This window comes from Canis lupus, chromosome 24 (genome assembly GCF_003254725.2).
Source record: "Canis lupus dingo isolate Sandy chromosome 24, ASM325472v2, whole genome shotgun sequence".
In the NCBI taxonomy this organism is placed as follows: domain Eukaryota; kingdom Metazoa; phylum Chordata; class Mammalia; order Carnivora; family Canidae; genus Canis; species Canis lupus.
Genome location: NC_064266.1, coordinates 14,240,678 through 14,260,263, shown reverse-complemented (window position 1 = coordinate 14,260,263; position 19,586 = coordinate 14,240,678).

Here is a 19,586-nt window from a genome sequence, read left to right as displayed (position 1 = left end):
TTCGCTTTCTCTACTTTTGTGTATGCTAGAAAATTTGCAAAATGAAGAGTTAAAAAGAGAGAGTATCCGAGGCACAAAGGAAACTCATTGCTGAAGCTCTTCCTCTTTCTAACACAAAACCTGTATTCAAGGATGGCATTTCCTGGCCTTCAGAGTAAGGTCAGTCAGTAGGAAGGAATATAGCAAGAACACATGGGAGCAGATGAGCAGTGGGAGGGCACAGAGCCAGGTCAGGGGGCCAACTGATGTCTAAAGATTGGTATCTGAGCCCTGACACTTCTGACCAATGTGACTTGGGGCTAAAGCTAGTTCACATCAATGTTCTGCTTAAATGCAGATAATAACAGAACCTACTACATACAAGGGCTATGAAGATTAAATGGGATAAATATAATACCTAGCACATGGTATGATTAATAAACTTTGTGTCATTATCTAGAGGCAACAACATGCTAGAATGCTTCTAAGACTCTATTTTTCCTAGATTAGAGTCAAATTTGCTTTTCTTTTTTTTACATTTGTTTTTGTTTAAGTTCAATTTGCCAACTTACAGTATAACACCCAGTGCTCATCCCATCAACTGCCTTCCTCAGAGCCCACCACCCAGTTACCCAACCACCTCCCCACCTCCCCTTCTGCAACCTTTTGTTTCCCAGAGTTAGGAGTCTCTCATGGTTTGTCTCCCTCTCTAATTTTTCCCCATTCAGTTCCCCTCCTTTCCTTTATAATCCCTTTCACTATTTCTTGGATTCCCTGTATGAGTAAAACCATATGATGATTGCCCTTCTCTGATTGACTTACTTCACTCAGCATAATACCCTCCAGTTCCATCCATGTGGAAGCAAATGGTGGGTATTCATCCTTTCTGAAGGCTGAGTAATATTCCATTGTATATATAGACCACATCTTTATGGTCATTCATAATTCATTCATCTATCGAAAGACAATATGGCTCCTTCCACAGTTTGGCTATTGTGGACATTGCTGCTATGAACATTGGGGTGCAGGTGTCCGATGGTTTCACTACATCTATATTTTTGGGGTAAATACCCAGTAGTACAATTGCTGGGTTGTAGGTAGCTCTATTTTAACTTTCTGAGGAACCTCCACACTGTTTTCCAGAGTTGCTACAAAAGCTTGCATTCCCATCAACAGTGCAAGAGGGTTCCCCCTTCTCCACATCCTCTCCAACATTAGTTGTTCCCTGTCTTGTTAATTTTCACCATTCTCACTGGTGTGAGGTGGGATCTCATTGTGGTTTTGATTTGTATTTCCCTGATGGCAAGGGATGCGGAGCATTTTCTCATGTGCTTGCTGTCCATGTCTATGTCTTCTTTGGTGAAATCTGTATTCGTGTCTTCTGCCCATTTCATGATTGGATTGTTTCTTGGGTATTGAGTTTAATAAGTTCTTTATACATCTTGGATACTAGCCCTTTATCTAATATGTCACTTGCAAATATCTTCTCCCATTCTGTAAGTTGTCTTTTAGTTTTACTGACTGTTTCTTTTGCTGTGCAGAAGCTTTTTATCCTGATTAAGTCCCAATAGTTCATTTTTGCTTTTGTTTCCCTTGCCTTCATAGATGTATCTTGTAAGAAGTTGCTGTGGCCAAGTTCAAAAAGGTTGTTGCCTATGTTCTCCTCTAGGATTATTGATGGATTCTTGTCTCACATTTAGACCTTTCAACCATTTTGAGTTTATCTTTGTGTATGGTATAAGAGAATGGTCCAGTTTCATTCTTCTGCATGTGGCTGTCCAATTTTCCTGGCACCATTTATCAAAGAGACTGTCCTTTTTCCAGGGGATATGCTTTCCTGCTTTGTTGAATATTAGTTGACCATAGAGTTGAGGGCCCATTTCTGGTTCTCTATTCTGTTCCATTGATCTATGTCTCCGTTTTTGTGCCAGTACCACACTGTCTTGATGACCACAGCTTTGTAGTACAGCTTGAAATCTGGCATTGTGATGCCCCTGGCATTGGTTTTCTGTTTCAATATTCCTCTGGCTATCGGAGGTCTTTTCTGATTCCATACAAATCTTAACATTATTTGTTCCAATTCTGTGAAGAAAGTCCATAGTATTTTGATAGGGATTGCATTAAACATGCAAATTGCCCTGGGTAACATAAACATTATCACAGTATTTATTCTTCCTGTCCATGAGCTTGGAACGTTTTTCCATATCTTTGTGTCTTTCTCAATTTCTTTCAGAAGTGTTCTGTAGTTTTTAGGGTATAGATCCTTTACCTCATTGGTTAGGTTTATTTCTAGGTATCTTATGCTTTTGGGTGCAATTGTAAATGGGATTTATTCCTTAATTTCGCTTTCTTCAGTCTCATTGTTAGTGTATAGAAATGCCATTGATTTCTGTGCACTGATTTTGTATCCTGCCACATTGCAGAATTGCTGTATGAGTTCTAGCAATCTTGGGGCAGAGTCTTTTGAGTTTTCTATATACAGTATCATGTCATCTGCGAAGAGGGAGAGTTTGACTTCTTCTTTGCCAATCTGAGTGCCTTTTATTTCTTTTTGTTGCCTGATTGCTTAGGCTAGGACTTCTAGTAGTATGTTGAATAGCAGTGGTGAGAGTGGACATCCCTGTCATGTTCGGGATCTTAGGGAAAAGGCTCTCAGTTTTTTCCCATTGAGAATGATATTCGCTGTGGGCTTTTCATAAATAGATTTTAAGATATTGAGCAATTTTTCCTCTATCCCTACACTTTGAAGAGTTTTAATAAGGAATGCATGGTGTAGGGCAGCCCCGGTGGTGCAGTGGTTTAGCACTGCCTGCAGCCTGGGGTGTGATCCTGGAGACCAGGGATCCATTCCCATGTCGGGCTCCCTGCATGGAGCCTGCTTCTCCCTCTGCCTGTGACTCTGCCTCTCTCTCTCTCTCTCTCTCTCTGAATAAATAAATAAAATCTTTAAAAAAAAAAAGGAATGCATGCTGTATTTTGTTAAATGCTTTCTCTGATTCTATTGAAAGGATCATATGGTTCTTGTTTTTCTCTTATTGATGTTATCTATCACACTGATTGTTTTACAAGTGTTGAACAAATCTTGCATCCCGGGGATAAACCCCACTTGGTCATGGTGAATAATCCTCTTAATGTATTGTTGGATCCTATTGGCTAGTATCATGGTGAGAATTTTTGTATCCCTGTTCATCAGGGATATTGGTCTATAATTCTCCTTTTTGGTGAGGTCTTTGTCTGGATTTAGAATCAAGATAATGCTGGCCTCATAAAACGAGTTTGGAAGTATTCCCTCCCTTTCTATCCTTCAAAACAGCTTTAGTAGAATAGGTATTATTTCTTCTTTAAACGTTTGTTAGAATTCTCCTGGGAAGCCATCTGGCCCTGGACTTTTGTGTCTTGGGAGATTTTTGATGACTGCTTCAATTTCCTCGCTGGTTATTGGCCTGTTCAGGTTTTCTATTTCTTCCTGTTCCAGTTTTGGTAATTTGTGGTTTTCCAGAAATGCATCCATTTCTTCTAGATTGCCTAATTTGTTTGCATATAGCTGCTCATAATCCATTTTTAAATTGCTTGTATTTCTTGGTATTGGTTGTGATCTCTTCTCTTTCATTCATGATTTTATTAATTTTAATCTTTTCTCTTTTGTTTTTAATAAGGCTGGCTAATGGCTTATCTATCTTATTAATTCTTTCAAAGAACCAATTCCTGGTTTTGTTGATCTCTTCTACAGTTCTTCTGGTCTCTATTTCATTGAGTTCTGCTTGAATCTTTATTATCTCTCTTATTTTGCTTGGTGTAGGCTTTACTTGCTGCTCTTTCTCCAAGTCCTTTAAGTGCAAGGTTAGCTTGTGTATTTGAGTTTTTTTCCAGTTTTTTGAGGGAGGCTTGTATTGCGATGTATTTCCCTCTTAGGACTGCTTTTGCTGTATCTCAAAGATTTTGAATAGTTGTTTCTTCATTCTCATTAGTTTCCATGAATCTTTTTAGTTCTCCTATAATTTCCTGGTTGACCCATTCATATTTCAGTAGGGTGCTCTTTAATCTCCATGTGTTTGAGTTTCTTCCAAATTTCTTCTTGTGATTGAGTTCTCGTTTCAAAGCATTGTGGTCTGAAAACATGCAAGGGACAATCCCAATCTTTTGGTATCAGTTGAGACCTAATTTGGGACCCAGTATGTGGTCTATTCTGGAGAAAGTTCCATGTGCACTTGAGAAGAATGTGTATTCAGTTGCATTCGGATGGAATGTTCTGTGAGATCTATTTGGTCCAGTGTATCATTCAAGGCCCTTGTTTTTTTTTGGTGATGATCTGCTTTGAAAATCTGTCATTTGCCATATTGAAGTCTCCTACTTTTAGCGTATTATCATCTAAGTATCTCTTTATTTTGGTTATAAATAGATTGATATACTCGGTGTCTCCCACAAGAAGGGCATAAATAGTCATGACTGTTAGGTCTTCTTGTTGGATAGACCCTTTAAGTATGCTATAGTGTCCCTCTTCATCTCTTATTACAGCCTTTGGTATGAACTCTAATTTATTTGATATGAGGATTGCTACCCCAGTTTTGTTTTGAGGACCATTTGAATGGTAAACAGTTCTCTACCACTTCATTTTCCGGCTGGAGGTGTCCTTAGGTCTAAAAGAGTCTCTTGTAGACAACATATAGATGGATCTTGCTTTTTTATCTAGTCCGATACCCTGCCTCTTTTGATGGGATCATTTAGCCCATTCACGTTCAGGGTAACTACTGAAAGATATGAATTTAGTATCATTGTATTACCTGTACAGTCCCTGTTTTTGTGAATTATTTCTTTAGGGTCCCTCTTTCTTTTTACAGGGTGACCCTTAATATTTCTTGCAGAGCTGGTTTGGTGGTCACATGTTCTTTCAGTTTCTGCCTATGTTGGAAGTTCTTTATCTCTCCTATTCGCAGTGACAGCCTTACTGGATAAAGTATTCTTGGCTGCATGTTCTTCTCATTTAGTACCCTGTATATAGCATGCCAGCCCTTTCTGGCCTGCCAGGTCTCTGTGGAGGGGTCTGCGGTTAATCTGATATTTCTCCCCATATAAGTTTAAGAATCTTTTGTCTCTCACTGCTTTAAGAATTTTCTCTTTATCTTTGAAATTTGCGAGTTTCACTATTAAATGTGGAGGTGCTGAATAGTTTTTATTGATTTTTTGAGGGGTCCTCTCTATCTCCTGGATCTCAGTGCCTGTTTCCTTCCCCAGATTTGGGAAGTTCTCAGCTATTATTTGTTCATATATACTTTGTGGTCCTCCCTCTCTCTCAATCTTTTCCAATCCTAATTAGATGTATATTCTTCCTTCTCAAGCTATCATTTATTTCCCTAAGCCTTTCCTCGTGGGCTCTTAATTGTTTTTTTTTTCTTCTTTTTTCCCCAGCTTCCTTCCTTTCCATCAACTTGTCTTCTATGTCACTCACTCTCTCTTCCAACTCATTAACCCTAGCAGTTAGAGCATCCAGTTTGGATTGCATCTCAGATAAACTATTTTTAATTTCAGCCTGATTAGATCTCAATTCTACAGTAATGAAGTCTCTAGATTCCTTTACACTTGTTTCCAGAGCCCATAACGGCCCATATCCCTATGTCAGAAATGTGATGCATCAGTGAGAAACATGCCTATCTAGGGATAGAGGAAAGAGAGCATTTGGCTTTTGACTCCCTCTTCAACCTAAAAGAAGAAGGGGAAGCACAGCAGGACCTGTTGTCAGCCTGACCTCAAGTATAAGTAACTTTATAATTGTACTTCTGAATTGAATTTCTGATATTGTATTGAAATCCAAATTCTGTAACTCTGTGGCAGAGAGTATGGTTTCCAGTTCTTTCATTTGTAGTGAATTCTTCCTTCTAGTCATTTCATCCAGTGCAGAGTGGCTGTATGAGCAGGCAGAGTCAAAAATATCAAGCACGACCTAAGTAAAATACACCATTGTTAGAAGTGAAAACTTTTCTCTCTGTAGCATTCCAGCTGTTCTCTCTTTAAATCTCAGGTTGAATTCATAGGTGTTCAGGATGTTTTGAAAGTAACGTAGGTAAGTTTGTAGGGCCAGATGAGTTGAGGATCCCTACTCTTTGGCCATCTTGCTCCTCCCTCCAAATTTGCTTTTCATAGTACACAAAATCCTTCACAATCCAGCTTCAGTTTTGCCCACTTTACATACTGCCATTCTCAGGATCCCCTATATTTCAGTAACTCTATTTCAGTAACTCTAGGTTCCCTAGGCACCTTAGGAAACCTGGTGAGGTCTTTGAGAGTGTGACTTGAGGTCAGGCTGACAACAGGTCCTGCTGTCCTTCCCCTTTTTCTTTAGGGTTAAGAGGGAGTCAAAAGCCAAATGCTCTCTTTCCTCTATCCCTAGATAGGCATGTTTCTCACTGATGCATCACATTTCTGACATAGGGATATGGGCCGTTATCGAATTTACTGTGTGATCAACATTATATTATTCTAGTTACAATCACTGTGTCTGCAGAAAACATTAGTATGCTGGCATTTGTTGCACAACGTTAGCTGCTTCCAACCGTTCCCCCCCCCTTTTTTAAATTTTACTTCTGTTATCTCCTCCTTCAACACCTCTTCCTCACCTACCCCTTCTGATGATGGACCTTTTTTGAGTACACAGAACAGCAGGAAGAACCCATCAATGAACTGATTTGCATGACCAGCACCTCACAGAAGAACAGGAAGGGACACCCAGTGATAACCATGCCACAACACTGTCTCAGTATATCTATGATCTCTAAAATAATGATAATGATAATAATAGTAGTAATAGTAGTAGTAGTAGTAGTAGTAGTAGAGTAGTGAGGTACTTGTATGCCTCTTTGCCTCTTCATTCTGCTCAGGACACTCTTCTATAAGCCTAGTGAATTGTTATTCAGCCTCTGTCCTGTGGCTTGCATTGCACCTCCAATAGCCATAGAAAATTAACTGCTATTTCTTTTCAGATCCAATAGTTCTTCTCCTGTATAACTCCACCACACTCCTCTTTTGTATTTTAATTACCTGCAGTTATGACCTTCTTTCCCCACTACTCAAAGTTAAGTGCTTTGTCTTCTTTAACTTTGTGTGCCCCACATAGCAGAATACTTCCTAGGGGGACCTGAAGTAAGCAGTTTCCCCCATGGCACCAATAACCGCCCCCCCCTCCCGTGTTTAGGCCCTTGTGTAATTGTCTTCCCTTGAGTGTGGGCTGGGCCTAGTGACTCACTTCTAATGAATAGGATATGGCAAAATTAATGGGATCTCACTTCTGTGATAAGGTTACAAAAAACTAGGACTTCCATCTTTTTCTCTCTGGCTTGCTCACTCGAGACTCTGTCCAGAGAGCTCCATGTGACAAGGAACCAAGGGATGCCTCAAGTCATCATCTCGTGAGAAATTAAGGTCTCAATTCAGTAGGCTTGGGAGAACTGAATCTTGCAAATGAACAACCACACGACTGACCTAGAAGCAGATCCTTCCTCTACTCTTGAGATGATTGAGCCTTATAGTGACCCCAGAGCCAGAGGGACCAGTTTAACAAGGGCCTCACACCCACAGAAACTATGAATAAATGTTTTTCTGCTTGTTTGTTTTTGGTTTTCTCTACACTCACCATGGGGTTTGAACTCATGACCCCTAGATCAAGAATTGCATACTCTCCTGATCGAGCCAGCCAGGTACCCCATAAATGTTATTGTTTTAAAGCACTAAGATTTGAGGTAATTTGTTACACAGCAATTGGAAACTAGATCAGTGCTTAATTGTTTTTTATATTTAAAGTAACTACTGACAATTTTAAGAAGATTGGGTACCTGGTACTGAGAAAAAAAGCTTTTACCCCTCGAGCAGTTCTAATGGTGATACTGTAGGGCAGCCATGGTAGCACAAATTACATGATTTCTAGATGGAAAAGGAAGTTTGGGGACTGTTTTGAGGTGACATAATAGCAGAAGAGAGAGAGGAATAATGTGGTAGAGGCATATCCAATTCCCTTCTCTTTTCCAGCCCACCAAGGAGTATGCTTCTCCATCCCCTGTGAAGTTAGGTCAACAGTGTGAAAGTTATGGCCAATGGGCTGCAAGAAGAAAGGATGTGTAGGTACCACTTGCAGATTGAAGCATCTAAACACTGATGTGAGACCCTCCAATGGAAGCAGGAAGCTCCTACTGTGAAACTTTCAGAGAAAAGACGTGCTCTAGGATTATACAAGACCAGAGAAGTGTAGGTTGCTAAGATGCCTCATGGAGAACAGTTGCCCTAGATAGTCCCCTGGATTTTCGACGGATTTTGCATAGGCAAAAAATACATTTTCATTATGATAAATCTATTCAGGTAGCTATTACTATATAACTACCCTAATATCAGGTCTCATAGTTCTGGGGGTGGAGGAGCGTGGCTGGGTTGTTTTTGCTTGGATTCCTGTATATAGTGGAAGACACTTGGAAGCTAAGGCTACAGTTATTTAAAACCTTTTGCACTCACGTGTCTGGTACCTGGTATAGATTGGCTGGAGCAGCTGGGAAGAGAGGAGGCATCTCTCTATCCTCTCTGTGTGGCTACTTGGGCTTTCCTTTGGCACAATAGTGTCAGTGCTGTCATATTTACTTTATGTACAGTCAGAGTTTCCAGAGACCTGGGTGGAAGCTTCACTGCTTTTGAAGACCTAAATTCAAAAGCCTGAGAATATCACATCCACTATATTCTACCGGTTAAACAAATCACTAGAGGCCAGCCCAGATTAAAGGAAAGAGAAACTAGACTTTACCCCTTAACAAGAAGCAGCCAAGATAAATTGTGGCCATCTTTATCAAAAAGTCACCCTGAAAATTTGGAATTGTTTGTCACTGAAGTATCATCTAATCCATTTAGACTAACCCAGTATCCTCCTTTTCTGACTTTTGTCAAGAATAGCTCAGGTGTTGTCTTGGGATGACATTTCCAGAAAGCAGCATAGGAACTACCCTCACCCCTTTTAACTTTTGTGAGTAGACCTGCCCTGTGAGGTGCTTGTTTGGGCCAAAAGTATTGGAAAGAATGATTTTCAAGGCTTTGGGAAGCTCCACATTTTGATGCCATAGTGTTTAAGTACTCATGGGGATTCATAAGATTTTGTTAAACTGATTCTAAAAAAAACTAAAAAAAATAGGGATCCCTGGGTGGCGCAGCGGTTTAGCGCCTGCCTTTGGCCCAGGGCGCGATCCTGGAGACCGGGGATCAAATCCCACATCAGGCTCCCGGTGCATGGAGCCTGCTTCTCTCTCTGCCTATGTCTCCGCCTCTCTCTCTCTCTCTCTCAATGTGTGACTATCATAAATAAATAAAAATTAAAAAAAAATAATGTGGTAAGATTTACATAAGCATACTCACAAAGGTGAGATATCTTTTGTACTCTGAACCCTTTTTACACATTAAATAATGAATTTAAGAACACAACTTACCAAGTGACATATGAATATATATTCCATATATTAGAAACTTTTAACACATAGTAAAAATCAAAGACCTTGCTAAAATTAGCAACTCAGGACTTGGTATTAAGAGGATAATCAGGGGATTCCTGGGTGGCTCAGCGGTTTGGTGCCTGCCTTCAGCCTGGGGCGTGATCCTGGAGTCCTGGGATCAAGTCCTGCATTGGGCTCCCCGCATGGAGCCTGCTTCCTCTCTGCCTGTGTCTCTGCCTCTCTCTCCGTGTCTCTCACGAATAAATAAATAAAATTTAAAAAAAATAAGAGGATAATCAATGAGAGGTAAAGAGATTATATTCATATTACAAACTCAATAATAGGGTAAATAAATAATATGCAATATTTTTCCTATTGAGAATGGTAAAACCAATACAGAAATATTAAATAAGCTAGATAGTGCTGTAAAATTAGTTCATAAAGTAATAATAGTACAGGAATTTAATTACACAAACAGATTTGCTAAATGCCTTACAGGAACAAGAGGTGGAGGGAGAATTTAAATAGGACACTTCCTAGAACAGATGGTAGGAGAAACATCATGAAGAATGGAAATACACTGAATTGTCCCAGGCTAGTGACTAGAAACAAATTCAGAAGAAGGATAAGTCTCTAAGAAATAGCAATCTCAGCACTACCTCTTGGGGAAAGAGAACCAATTTCTTTCAAAACTAGTGAGCTCAGGAAGGCTACTTACAAGAGAAACATACACACACCAATTCTCTTCTTATACACCAGTAATAATTATTTTTAAAATATAATACGGACAAAGATCTTATTGAAGAGCAACAAAAGCTATCAGAAAAAAAAGGAAAAGCTAAAGAAACATGCAAGACATATGGAAAAAGCAGAATGGCTTTATATGGTAGAGATGTCAGTTTTCCCAAATTAATCTGCAAATCTAATGCAATATGATTCAAAGTACAGCCAAGATCCTTTACACAGATTTCTTTTTTTTTTATGAAAAAGGATTTTTTATTTTTATTTTTTTTAATTTATTTTTTATTGGTGTTCAATTTACTAACATACAGAATAACCCCCAGTGCCCGTCACCCATTCACTCCCACCCCCCGCCCTCCTCCCCTTCTACCACCCCTAGTTCGTTTCCCAGAGTTAGCAGTCTTTACGTTCTGTCTCCCTTTCTGATATTTCCCACACATTTCTTCTCCCTTCCCTTATATTCCCTTTCACTATTATTTATATTCCCCAAATGAATGAGAACATATAATGTTTGTCCTTCTGCGACTGACTCACTTCACTCAGCTACACAGATTTCTAAAAAGCTTTCTTATAAAGTTAATGCTTATGACTAAGCAACAAGATTTTGAAAAAGATCAATGCGGGAAGTCTTGCTCCCTCAGGCATTAAAATATGCTATAAAGTTACAGTAAAACTGAGGTATTAGTATAAGAAGAAGCAAGTAGATAAATGGATCAGAGTAAAGACTCAAGAAACAAAACTATATGTTTTTGGATATGTATGTGAAAAGTGGTATATTAATTAGGAAAAGGTGGATTTTGGCTGCAGTAACAACCCCCCAAATTTCAAAGGCTCAACACAGTAAGCTCATATCTCTGCCATGCAAATTCCACCTTGGATCTAGGAGACTCTAGAGAAACTGAAGCCTGGGCAGGGTCTACACAATACAGGCTACTTCAATCTTATGGCTTTTCCATCTCAGCATGATGCCTCCTCCGTGATTATAGCAGAGAAAGAGAAAAGTAAAAAGATTCAAGAAGCTTTTTTGGCTTCCTTTGTTCAGAGGTAGCACATACCAGTTCGGCTCATAGTCCATTAGCTAGAATGAATCATAAGAATTTCTAGGAATAGTCTTCGTCCTTAGGAACTGAAGATTGATGTACACTTATAATGTCTACAAATGGCACTTTAAATCAGTGAGAGACATTAGACTAATGTCCAGTAGTGTTAGGATAATATCCTCCTCATCAAGAAAAAATATATATACCTCTACTTTAATATATACACCAAATAGATTTCAAATGCAAAAAAGTACAAAATAACAAATGCTCTTTAAAAAAGTTTGGGGAGAATACTTTTATAATCATCTGGTGGGCAAAGCTTTTTTTAAGTAACACATGAAACACTGAAGCCATAAAAGGATCCTGATAAGTGTGGCACATAGTAAAAATAAAATTAAGTCAAATTGGGCAAAATAAGCTGAAATTTGCACAATGCACAAATGTTCATACCCCTAAAATTCAAGACGTTCTACTAATAATTAAGAAAAAGACATACAACCCAATAAGAAAATAGAAAACATTATAAATACCCAAAGAAGAAGAAATACAAATGGCAGATGAATAGGAAGATTTGCTTGAGCATAATGCTGACCAGGAGAGTATATTTTATAATTACTAATACAGTTTATTTGATGATTCCCTATGATTTCCCCTTTTGAATTCAACCAACTGTAATTAGGACGAGCCACCCTAATTTCATAAAATCCTTATTAGACGCTAAATACAATAGCTTTCCTTCTGTAACAATTTACCCTTCTCACTTTTTTATTATACTCTCTGATTAGAGGATTTTCAGGAACCTGGCTTGTGCATATAAATTTTAAAGTAGGATTAAATTAATACTTGAAAAGAAGGAGGCATAAGTTTTATTCTATAGCAATTGTGTGTCACAAATCTAGCAAACTGTACACAAAGGGGAAAAAAAACTTTAATGAATCCAAGTATAAAAATTACCTTTAATGCTTGGCGATCTCTAATAGTCCCCAGGTCCTATAGATTGAAGCATACCAGCTAGTGTCTTCATTTTAGTTAACAAATTTCATGGAATGGATATTGTGTGCACGCCTCGTCTAGATTCTGTGAGAGCAAGAAAGGCATGAGTCTCTTTTTGGACGTGCAAGGCTTTGACTGGTAACACATTAAATAATAAAATTTCAGTTATGTTCAGAAAATACTAAGTGTTGGATGGTTTAGAGCATTTAAGAATAGGAAGGTTGAGAATTAGCCAAGGAAGATAATGAGCTTTAGTGTTATCCTGAAATGTACACAGGAATAGAAAAGATGACAAAGAGGGGCAGATGGAGAAAATGACACAACCTAAAAGTATAAAAACCTCAATGTTCAACTCTCCACCTTAAAAAAAAAATCCAAACCATATTTATTACGAACGAAATATCTGTTATCTTTTGGTATTTGAAGGTTGGGAAATCAGGAATTCTATCTGTATGCTTAACAAGCTAAGTCAGGATTTATTTTTACTGGAGAGAAGAAACTGGAAGGGACCAAGATGTCCATTGAGTTTATTGCTCTGCTCCAAGGCAACAAAACATATTAACTAAACTGTTAGCTCTTGTGTGTCTGTACAAGAATTCACTTTACAGATCTCATTTTAGTAAATATTTCTTACTATGTGAACCAAATATTTCCCAATGTACTTAAATCATGAATTTAAAAAAACTGTTTTGTTTATATTTCGGTGAAGGTAGAAAACAACTATTCACCATTTAATAAATTTAATTTTATACTCCTGATGTTTAATCTTTGTCCCTATTCAAGTTCCTATTCCTTTGTCATCATATAAAATTTTGAAATCCAAAATTAGAGGTAAATATCATCATGTTAGATAATGTAGGCCAAGAATTCAACGTCTTGCATTTTACCTAATAAAGTGCTTTGGGATAATTGCTAGGCAGCAATTTATATGTTCCTTATAGGAACTGGAAGAAATATTCAGGGTGTTCTGTAAGGGAAAATGTAACTAAAATGTAACTAAAACAAAAGTCTATATTTCACATAAATCACTAATACAATTTACTACTAAAGAATAAACAGAAAACTTTAAAATTATATATATGGTAAGATAAATTCTATGTAACATCCTTTTAAGCTAAGCTCAGTGGTATGGTGGTAGATGTCTAACAACCCACAGCCCTGAGACTGGGAAGCCTTGATTTGTTGAGTTTGCCATTTCTGTGTTCTAGGTTCTGCCACCATGACTGATTTCAGATTGCGAAGCTGATGTCCACCAGCTGGTAAAATTTCTGAAAACATATTATTTGGCTTGTAAAATCTGATACAAGATGACTCCAGGAACCCACTGCAAACACTGATAAATAATAGTGTACTACCACTTAATAAAATGTGTCCCCTTAATACTCTAAATACTAAAGGCGCAGATTTAAAAACTCTAAAATAGTTTAAAAATAAGTGATTATAAGTGGCTGTGTATGTGTTTTGCATATTTATGAACTTAAAATACTACACTTGATTTAATCCTATGCTTTTAGGCACTTACTAATTTTTTTGTTGTTGTTCAAAGTTTTTGAAAAAGAAAAATATGACCAAAGGACATACATGTTTTTAAGAAAATCACTTTTTTTATTGAAGATTTTATTTATTTATTCATGAGAGACACAGAGGGAGAGTCAGAGACACAGGCAGAGGGAGAAGCAGGCTCTCTATGGGGAGCCCGATGTGGGACTCCATCCCAGGATTGTGACCTGAGACAAAAGCCGATGCTCAACCACTGAGTCACCCAAGTGCCTTGCCAATTAATGGTTTTTAATGGCAGCCTGAGCAAACTAATACATCCAGAAAACTCTATATCCAGGAACTTCAGGATCATGCCCTGAGCTGAAAGCAGAAGTTCAACCACTGAGCTACCCATGCACCCCTCTAAGTGAATTCTTACATATAAGTGTAACTGGGGTCAAGTTACTGCTTGCATCTGTTGCTGCACACACACACACACACACACACACACAGAGCCTTGAATTTTTAACTGAATGGATTTAGTACAGGTGGTTGGGCTGTGGCAACAATCCTCTTTCCAACATAAATAAATGATGCTTTTCCCATGTTTTATGATAGATTTACAACACTGCCTAAACCCTAATAAATTATAACATTAATTTTTTTTCTCAAAATGCACTTACCTAAAAGACAACATGTACTCAGAAACTTTAAAATACTTACTATTGTCAAGTTTTCAGGTTCTTTTTTTTTTTTTACTAATAAAAATGGAAGTAAATCTAAGTAACAGTTAAAAATATTTGTTTTTCCCATAGTAATGAGCCAGAAATAGTAAACTAGTTTTATTTTTAGATGTTTAATTTGAAAGCATAAGACTTCCTCCATTTTTTAAAAAGATTTTTATTTATTTATTCATGAGAGACACAGAAAGAGGGAGAGAAGCAGAGACACAGGCAGAGGGAGAAGCAGGCTCCATGGAAGGAGTCTGATAGGGGATTCAATCCTGGAACTCCAGGATCATGCCCTGGGCCGAAGGCAGGCACTAAACCCCTGAGCCACCCAGGGGTCTCAAGACTTCCTCCATTGACCTTATTCTATGTCATACAGAAGAGAGAATTTTCATCACATCATTAAAGGTGACAAAAAGCCCTCTTCAGAATGCAAATTGGTACAACCCCTGTGGAAAACTATAAGGAGGTTCCTCAAAAAGTTAAAAATAAAACTAACCTATGATCCAATAATCACACTACTGGGTATTTACTCAAAAAATGCAAAAATACTAATTCGAAAGGATACATGCATCCCTCTATTTATAGTAGCATTATTTACCATAGCCAAACTATGGAAGCAATCCAGGTGTCCATCCACTGATGAATGGATAAAGAAAATGATGTATGTACATACAGTGGAAGATTCTTAGACCATAAAAAAGAATGAAATCTTGCCATTTGCAACAACATGGATGGAGCTAGAGTATAAGGCTAAATGAAATAAGCCGGTCAGAGAAAGTCAAATACCATATGATCTCACTTATATGTGGAATTTAAGAAACAAACAAGCAAAGGGAAAAACAGAGAGAAAGAATAGCCAAGAATCAGACTCTTAACTAAGAGAACAAACTGATGGTCACCAGAGTGGAGGTGGTGGGGGATGGGGGAAATATGTGATGGGAATTAGGGAGTGCACTTGTGATGAGCACCAAGTGTTGTATGGAACTGATGAAACTAGTATAACACTGTGTGTTAGCTATAATGGAATTTTAAAAATTAGAATTAAAGAAAGTTTTATTCTATGAACTATGGGATAAAGAAACCAAGAAATAAAAGGAACCTCAAACCCAGGATTCGGAAAAGTGACGGGAAACGCTCCTAGAAGAAGGTGCAACAAACATCTCACCACTTTTTGCTTAGGTTGAAACGCGTCTGGTTCTAGTAAAAATTGTGTGGGCTCCTGTGAAGGCATAAACAGGCAATCTTCTGTTAGTGGAGATTTTTATTAGAAAATTACTAGAATAGTGTTTGTCAATGGACAATGGAGGTGACTTTGTTTACTAGAAGGCATTTGGCAGTGTCGGGAGACACTTTGGTTATTATCACTTGGGAGGGGGGCGCGGGAGTTACTGGTGCCTAGTAGGCAAAGACCAGGGGTGTTGCTTAAATATCCTACAATATTTAAGCCACCCACAATAAAGAACAAAATGTCATAGAAACCTTTCACTATACCAAACATTTACACACATAAAAATGCACCCAGGTAAAGAAATGGAACATGACCAGCACCTTCTTCAATATTAATTTGTCAAATAGAATATATTTTGTTAATTTAAAAATTTTGAGATCCCTGGGTGGCTCAATGGTTGGGCATCTGCCTTTGTTCCATTCAGGGCGTGATCCCAGGATCAGGGATGGAGTCCCACATGGGGCTCTCTGTGAGGAGCCTGCTTCTCCCTCTGCCTGTGTCTCTGCCTCTCTCTCTCTCTCTCTCTCTCTCTCTGTCTCTCATGAATAAATAAATAAATCTTTAAAAAAAAACTTTCAGGGGCACCTGGTGGCTCAGTCAGTTAAGCATCTGCCTTTGATCAGGTTCATGATCCCAGGGTCCTGGGATGGAGCCCCACTCAGGCTCTCTGCTCAGTGGGGAATCTGCTTCTCCCTCCTTCTGCCTCTCACACCTCCCAGCTTATGCTCTCTCTCTCAAGTAAATAAATAAAATCTTTAAAAAAACAAAGAAACTTGGGATCCCTGGGTGGCGCAGCGGTTTAGCGCCTGTCTTTGGCCCGGGGCGCGATCCTGGAGACCCGGGATCGAATCCCACATCGGGCTCCCGGTGCATGGAGCCTGTTCCTCCCTCTGCCTGTGTCTCTGCCTCTCTCTCTCTCTCTCTGTGTGACTATCATAAAAAAAAAAAAGTAAAAAAAAAATAAAATAAAATAAAATAGGAACATACCTGACTCCAGGAAACCTGAATTTCAGGGAGTGTGTTCCAGCAGTTAAAAAAAAAAAAAAAAAACAAAACAAAAAAAAAAACAAAGAAACTTTCAGTCAAGATCCAAGAGAAAGAATTCATATAGTATAGTGTTTCATATGCATAATATCTTGGGTAATATGACAAATATATGTTGAATTTAAATATTAAATTGGCAAGGAACTGTCAGCCAATGGTGTATATAAGGTAAGGCTCAGCTTTTGCATTCATGATTTGTGTAAAGATATAAACCATGTGGTTCAGTTATGGAGCAAGAGCACAGTGCCATGCCCAACACTAATGTCAAAATAACCCCTTTTGTACGTCTCAAGTCTTAGGAAAGGGAAACATAAGACACATAATGTTTCTTTAAAAAGTAAAAATAAAAATAAAGTTTAGTTTCTCTTCCCACCCAATTTCTCATACATCAAAGTTGCTCTTTGAGTCTTTCTCTGATACACACACACACACACCTGAAAGACATATCTTCCTTTCTTAGATTCAGCCCCTGACTCCTCTCTTCCTTCACAAGAGTCCATAAAGTTACAGACTCACTCAAAGATGAGGGAGAGAACAAGGCAAGCCCAAGTCACCTCAGCAGGCAGGGAGAAAGCTGGAACCTCACTGACAACCCATGGGCTCCGTGGGCTTTTTTATATACACTGACAGATCACACCAGTCGTAAACTACAATTACAGCATGCCAACAAGAACACTTACCTGTACACGTTTGGTATGTACGTATAGGGTATGACTTATATTTGTGACTATAATTAGTTATATTAGAGAAGATCTTCTATGAAAACATTTTCCCGTGGTTGATTTTTCTTCTAATAATATGTTTTTCTATAGAATACAAAATTTTCAAGAAATACAATTTTCACAAAATGTACTGGTTTTTATATCATTAGTTCATATGTAAATGTCTTCCTTAGTCACTTCTTTCAAATTGCCATCTTTGCGGTGATTTACATAGTCCTAGTTGAAAGCTTATTTATTTTTTTTTTTTAATTTTTTTTTAAATTTATTTATGATAGGCAAACAGTGAGAGAGAGAGAGGCAGAGACACAGGCAGAGGGAGAAGCAGGCTCCATACACCGGGAGCCTGACGTGGGATTTGATCCTGGGTCTCCAGGATCGCGCCCTGGGCCAAAGGCAGGCGCTAAACCGCTGCGCCACACAGGGATCCCTGAAAGCTTATTTAATGACAAAGTAGGTAGGTGATAGCTCAGTATAACCTAGAAAAGATATTCAGAAATTGTGGCCCTTAATTCCTTAAAGACCTTTATCACTTGTAGCCACATGAGTTTATATGAACAATTTCAGCTTCAAATGTGTTATCAAGTCACAGAGCCTTCACAAGCTCAGATTTGTAAATGATCTGGTGATGTTTTAGTAAGAAGGCCACTGTAAAATGTGTTTCAGGTGATACGTTGTCAGAAATTAAAGTCATAATTGGCTGTATATTTCTAATGGAAACTATTTTGTGATCTCTAAAATACAAAGTTCGTTACATAGATAACACTTCCATTTGTTCAAATGCGATCTTAATCCAAAAAGATTATGAATTCATGAACAAGTCAGGAGAGTGTAGATAGAGATTGCCACTGGTGTTCAGAAGTGGGTTTGCTCATCTGGAGGTAACTCACTGAACATACACGTGTTGTTTGTATGCTTTTCCATATATATATATATATATATGTCACTTTAATTAAGGCATTTGATAATGTCATGTTCCTGAAGTTTATTTAACATAAATTAATGTTGATCATATTAGAAAGTGTAATAAATAAGGTAGGTTAGAAAATAGCACATGTAGTAGGATATAATAATAGAAAAAAAACATGTGTGGTCATGCACATGCTTAAAAAAAAACCCTTAAAAGGGCAGCCCGAGTGGCTCAGAGGTTTAGCGCCGCCTTCTGCCCAGGGCCTGATCCTGGAGATCCAGGATCGAGTCCCACTCAGGCTCCCTGCATGGAGCCTGCTTCTCCCTCTGCCTGTGCCTCTGCCTTTCTCTCTCTCTCTCTCTGTCTCTCATGAATAAATAAATAAAATAAAATCTTAAAAAAAAAAAACCTTAAAATATATATACCAACAATTTCATAGCAGTCAATAAAGAAGTGTTGCAGTGTGTGGCTATAACTAATAGTTTACAGATAATGCTGTAGCAACATACAAAGAGCTTCTTCATTTTTTTTTACAATTTCAGTATTATGCAAATTTAATCGGTTTTCTGTTGATGGCATTTAGGTTGTTTCTAAACTTACTTTCTTAAACAGTGTTGCAATGAATAATCTTGTACGCATAATGTACTGCATATATGCAAGTACATCTGTAGAATAGTTTGCTAGAAGAAAATTACTGACTTAAAGGAAAGTGTTTGTGACTTTGACAGCCATGGCCCAAAGGTCCTTCACAGAGATTGTCTCAACTTATGCTCCCATAAGTGATGTATGAAAACACCTGTTTTTACCCACCCCTGTCAACACAGCTTATGTTTACTCCGTTCTTTTCCCCAAGACTTGATTAATGCAGAAAATGTAAAAAAACACACAACAAACAGATTTCGGTGGTAGTTATAAGTGATCCACCCCCTTTCATCATTGTGTTTGGTTTTTTTGTTTGTTATTGTTTTGCCTTTTTTTTTTTTTTTGGATTTTCACATTAACAGAAAAAAATCAAGTTACAGAGCAGTATGTATAATATACTACCATTGATGTAAAAAATGTTAGAAGTATGTGTTATATGTATGCATAGATATTCTTTAGAAGGTGAGGTAACCTATAGACTGCCATGAATCACAGAGATATTTCTCAGTGTCAAGCTTTATTAAGAATGACAAGGGGTGGGGAGCCCCTGGGTGGCTCAGTCATTTAAGTGTCTGACTCTTGATTTTGGCTCAGGTGGTGGGATCCAGCCCAGAGTTGGCCTCTGCAC